The sequence below is a fragment of the Leucoraja erinacea genome, chromosome 23, assembly GCF_028641065.1.
Source record: "Leucoraja erinacea ecotype New England chromosome 23, Leri_hhj_1, whole genome shotgun sequence".
NCBI lineage: Eukaryota > Metazoa > Chordata > Chondrichthyes > Rajiformes > Rajidae > Leucoraja > Leucoraja erinaceus.
This window is the reverse complement of record NC_073399.1, coordinates 5943006-5949005: the sequence shown is the minus strand read 5'-3', so window position 1 is coordinate 5949005 and position 6000 is coordinate 5943006.

Below are 6000 nucleotides of genomic sequence, written 5' to 3'. Positions count from 1 at the left end.
ATTCCTCTGGATGCACCATTGCCAAATTGTGTTGGCCAGATTGTCACATGATGTCGATTTATTTCCACCCATTTGGTTGATATATGCTACCATGGTGGTGTTGTCAATTTGTAGTCTAACATGCTGGTGATTTAACCCCGAACAATATGACTTAAGGCCATGGAATGCACTTAACATTTCCAGGTAGTTTATACCCCGTGCTTTTAATAATGATGCTTCCTGTGCATTCCATCTCCTTCCACAGCTCGAGATGGAATTGGTGGCTCCCCAACCAAGTGCACTGGCATCAGTTTGTAGTACCATAGACGGGTTGCTGATAATTAGTGGGTTGGAACAATACTTGCTGTTGTGTTCCCACCATTTTAGTTCTATAATGGCTTCTGTAGGTAGCTCCATTGGCCTGTCAAAATGGCCCCCATTAATTTTGAGTGCTCTTATTTTAGCTCTCTGTAAATTTCGATAATGCAAAGGTCCGAATTGTGTGGCTGGAAATGCGGCCGCTATTTTCCCAATTATCCTGGCTACCAGTCTAATGGAGGGTTTGGTGATGTCAATGATTTCACTGCAAGCCTCTTTTAAGGCTGTAGCCTTTTCTATCGGCAAAGTCACTGACATGTGAACCGTGTTAATGGCGAACCCCAGGTAATCCATTTTTGTTGAAGGCGTTAATTTAGACTTAACTGGATGGATGATGAATCCCAGTTCTTCGAACAGTTGTTTCGTGGCTGTTACTGCTAGTTTCGCCAATTCCAAAGTTTTGCCAACAATAAATATGTCATCCAGATATGCCATTACCATATGTTTTTGTTTTCGCAGTAACGCCAAGGCTGGTTTCAAACTTTTTGTGAATAACCTGGGGGCTGAAGTTAGCCCATTTGGTAGTGCCTTGTATTGCTAGAACTGTCCCATCCAGTTGAATTTCAAATAGCATCTGTGGTCACCTCTGATGGGTACTGTACATTAACCATCTTTTAAATCGATGCTTGCCATATAGTAGCCTACGGAAACTAATTGCTTAGCAGTAACAAAGGTTTCCATTTTGCAATGAATATATTGTACAAAGGTATTTAAAGTTGTCAAATCGATGATGATGCGGCAACCACCATCTTTCTTGTTTTTGACAAAGATATTGGACACGAATTCCTGTGATTCGTGTTGGGTGTGTTCAATTACTCCTTTTTTATGTAGTTGTTGTAGTTCAGCATGTGCTTTAGATTTTTCTATGCTTGTGAGCACGAACGTTCGGTTCGGTGCATGCTGTACTGGTGGGTTATGTTTTAGTATAAATTCTATGGTATAACCCTGGATACTGCTTAGAATGTAAGTGTCTAGAGTTATCTTATTCCATGCATCCAAATAATATTGTAACTTCCCTCCAACTTTCGTGCTCCCTTTAATTTTTAAGGAACCAGACCCACCTATCTCCATGGTTACCAGTGGTAGGTGTGTTATTTCCTCGTCATCTTTCGAGGACGTTGAGGCGCCATTGTTTGGGTCTGTTGTTGGGTTGGAGGCTGGCGCATTTTCCAGGGCAGTTCTTCTGGGCCATGCCCTAAAAAAGACCGCTGTTGGGTACTCCTGGTTTTTGTGCTCCCTGCGATTTGTGTTGGCCGTCTGGGAGGTCCGTAGGGCTGATATTTTTTGCCAAAGTGTGTTTTGGTGGCTGCCTTTATGAGCCCCAGCGTTTTCGCCTCTTCATCCAGTTCCATAACTTGTTTGGGTAAATCCCCTCCAAACAATAGAACAATAGAACGGTTTGGAGGTTCCTGGTTTACAAAGGCTGGCAAATTTGGGGTCCAATGCTGGTTCGGTTGCACTTTTTCTAATGTTATTCAACTCATACTGTGAGTTGCACAATAGAGCCAGTGCATCCTGGTGGTCTTGGGTCATATCTTGCTCCTTCAAAGTACGGGCAAAAGCTGTTATTCCTGCCGTTAATGCTTTTAGGACCTTTTGAATTTTTAAATCACTGGTTCGAATTGCTGTCCCCACATGCTTCCAGATGCACTGGTTTACACTCGGAACATGTAATGACTTGCAGTTACCTGGAGGTAAATGTCGTGCCATGGTGTCTGATAGAGCCTGTGTCTGTAATTGATTAAAGGACATGTAATCAATGCTAGGCTTACTGGGGGTATGTTGTTCCCTGCCCTGTTCAGGGTCAGCCCAGAACTGATCCTCCGTGTTCTCCTCTGATGAGGAAGAGACACAATGCAGCCCCACAAGGGGTTATTGATTGCCCACTGTGGCTAGCCTCCATCTCCTGGAGTCTGCCACTTTGGAGGATCTCCTCCAAAAGCCGCTCCAACTGGCTCTTATGCTCTCGGGCTCCAATTCCGGCAGCCGGTCCAACCGGCTCCAATGCTCTCGGGCACTGGCCGCTCCCGGCTGCTAGTTATTCTGCAACCGCTCCAACCGGCCCCGGTGCTCATGGGCACTGGCCGCTCGCGGCTGTTCCTCGTCCTGCAGCCGGTCCAACCAGCTCCAATGCTCTCGGGCACTGGCCGCTCCCGGCTGCTCATCATCCTACAGCCGCTCCAACCGGCCCCGGTGCTCACGGGCACTGGCCGCTCGCGGCTGCTCAAAGTCAGACTCGTCTGATTCTGGCATTCGATTCGTCTTTAGCTTCGCTTTCCCGCCCGGCCGAGGAGTGGATTTTGCCGGTGCGGGAGCGAAGTCGGGCACAGCTGATCCCACTTTGGGAGATTGGCGTGCCGTCGGCTGCTGCTGTTGCTGCTGGCTGCTGGTTCTCCCCCTCCAGCTTTTTCGCAGCCTTCCTTCTAGTCACTCTGTCCATTTTTCCACCTGCAAGGTAAGTTGGAAAAACGCAGAGTCCCTTACCTGCTGTTGTCGGCTTTTAGATTCTGCCACTAAAGGGGACGTCCTCCCCCTGCTGTGACTCGTTGCAATGCGTGTAGCGATATGACACGCATGTGTCCTAGCGGGGTTCTTCACGTAGTCACTCACGTGACTCCGAAGTAAAATAGTTATTCAACTCCTCTGCCATTTCTTTATTCCTCATTGTCACTTCTCCTGCACCATGCTCCTGTGGTCCAATGTCCATTCTTGCCTCTCTCTTTCTCTTTATATAACTGAATAAATTATTTTAAATTATTGGCTAGCTTACCTTCGTATTTTATTTTTTCTCCCCGTATTATCTTTTTAGTTACCCCTGGTGTTCTTTATAATCTTCCAAATCCTCTGGCTTCCCACTAGTCTTTGCTATGTTATACGCCATCTCTTTTAGTTTTGTACTGTCCTTGACTTCCCTTGTCAGCCATGGTCGCCTCTTTCTCCCCCTAAATTCTTTCTTCCTCTTTGGAATGAAAAGATCCTGCATCTTACAGATTATTTCCAGAAATTCCTGCCATTGCTGTTCCACCATCATACCTGCTAGGGTCCCTTTCTAATCAACTTGGCCAACTCCTCCCTCGTGCCTCTGTGGTCCCCTTTGCCCAGCTGCAATACCGACACATCCAATTTCACCTTCTCCCTCTCAAATTGCAGATTAAAATTTGTCATGTTGTGGTCACTACCTCCTAATTTGGTTAATTAAATAACACTAAATCTAAAATTGCCTTTTCCGTGGTGGGCTCCGCTACAAGCTGCTCTAAGAATCCATCTTAGAACCACTCTACAAATCCCCTTTCTTGGGATCCAATACAAACCTGATTTTCCTAGTCTACCTGCATATTAAAATCTCCCGTGATCACTGTAGTCGTTTTTACATGCTAATTTTATCTCCTGATGCAACTTGCACCCTATATCCTGGCCTCTGCTTGTGCGCCTGTATATAACTCCCATTGGGGTTTTTTTACCCACATAATTTCTCAGCTCTATCCACAATGACTACATCTTCTGATCCTATGTCACCCTCACTAAGGACTGTATTTCATTTCTAACCAGGAGAGATACCCTACCTCCTGTCATTCCGATATGATGTATAAGCCTGAATATTTAGCTCCCAGTTCCGATCCTCTTGCAGCCAAGTCTGTGTAATTCCCACCACATCATACCTACACAGCTTTCTGTGGCAACAAAATCCACACATTCACCACTCGCTGACTAAAGATTTTTTTTCCTAATTTCCTTCCTAAAAGAATGGCCTTTAATTCTGAGGCTATAACCTCCAGTCCTAGACTCTCCCACTAGTGGAAACATGCTCTCCACATCCTCTCGATCCAATCCTTTCACTATTCTGTATGTTTAAATGTGGTCCTGCCTCATTCTTCTAAACTCAGACAAAATAACACTGGTTGACGTTTCAGGTCGAGACCCTTCTTCAGACAGTCTCAAGAAGGGTCTCGACCCAAAATGTTACCTATTCCTTTTCTACAGAGATGCTGTCTGACCCACTGAGTTACTCCAGCTTTTTGTGTCTATCTTTCATTCAGAGATCTGTTAACAATTTCTTATTACATCAAAAGCATTTGACTCATTTCCGATTAGTTCATTTTGTTCCAGACCTTCATACATTCATAAAAATCTTTTATTTTATGATTTTTCATTGAATCTCTGTGACCTCCTGCCACATTCTGACTCTCAATGACATCCATAAATCTGGCTGACAAAGAGTATATATACTCCTGGATCAAATTATTCGGTAACTCGACGCTTCCTGCATGCCCGCAGCTAGGATTTATGTTCTTCGTGTCCCAGGGAAACACAGCAGATGAGGCTATTGGGAATTTCAGATCTCCAACCAATCCTCACATGCTGCAGCTGCAAATCCTTCCTGTCATCCCTACATAATATTGTCACATATGCTCAACAATAGGTTGCCATTCATCATAATGAGTTAATTTATTGACTCATTCAATTATCTGAAGTTAAGCAGTCTACATTATTGATAACAACCATTTTATTTGTTGAAAGCTGTCTTTTAAATACAGTCATTTAAATTAAGCACTAATTCTGTAACTGTAAATCCTTCCCAAGATTATCATCGAGGCATCACAGGTATTAGTGATAAGTAGCATATTGTTTTGCATCAAATTCTCACAATTACCTAATTACCCCATTAGGACACGCTTGCATTCCATCAATTTCCATTCTCAATGACCACTTGCGAAACTCCAATTGTTTCAAATGATTGCAACCATTAAGCATTTTATTATAAGTGTCGTCACAGATGTAATGAAGAAAATTCACACCAATCAGCACATTTTGGAACAAGTATGGTCTCCTAGCTAGAACTCTCATTACTAGAATCAACTTCTATCTTGACCATATCACCAGGACCATGACTATTACACACCGTGCATCTACCGATAAACTCAAACATAGTCATTTATAAGATTTCTGTTTATTTATCTTGGAGTTGAGCTGCTGGGCAACACCTCCAAATGTTTCAAATGTTACAGACAATTATGTTTCTTACTAGAAGTGTAATGTAGGACATAAAAGAAGGCCGCAGCATTCCACATATTTTGATAGCAAGACTGAGAGCAGATTGCTATTTTTAAAAAGCATTTAAGGGAGAAAAGTTACAATTTTGGTGTAAACACCCAATTACCCACCACTATTTGTTGTTGCACTATTTGCACACTCTCAACACTATTATGACTACACAAATCTGGTAAATCTTGTTGGGTGTAAATTATTAGTTTGCATGAACTACAGAGTTTACGCAAAGACATAATAAATGGAAGCATGAATTGTCCATTGGTCTACCCAAGCTTGCACTGATTTTCATTACGACCTGGCTGATTTTTTACTTCGGTGACATAGTCTGGCATTGTCCCCATATCTTGTTCTCTTAATATTCTGACCAAAACGACTGAGGCTTTTCAATGCTCTATGATAGTAAATTCCTAATCTTCACCGTTGTGTGAATGAAGAAAAAAATGTTTAAGCCTCCTATCCTCTCTTCTGAAACTGTGCCCTCTAGTGCTAGATTCATCAGTCCGGGAAACATTTCCCCTGCACCCAGCCCATCGAGCCCTTGAGCACTTTATATGCATCATTGAGATCTTACCTTATCCTAAATTCTAAAGAATG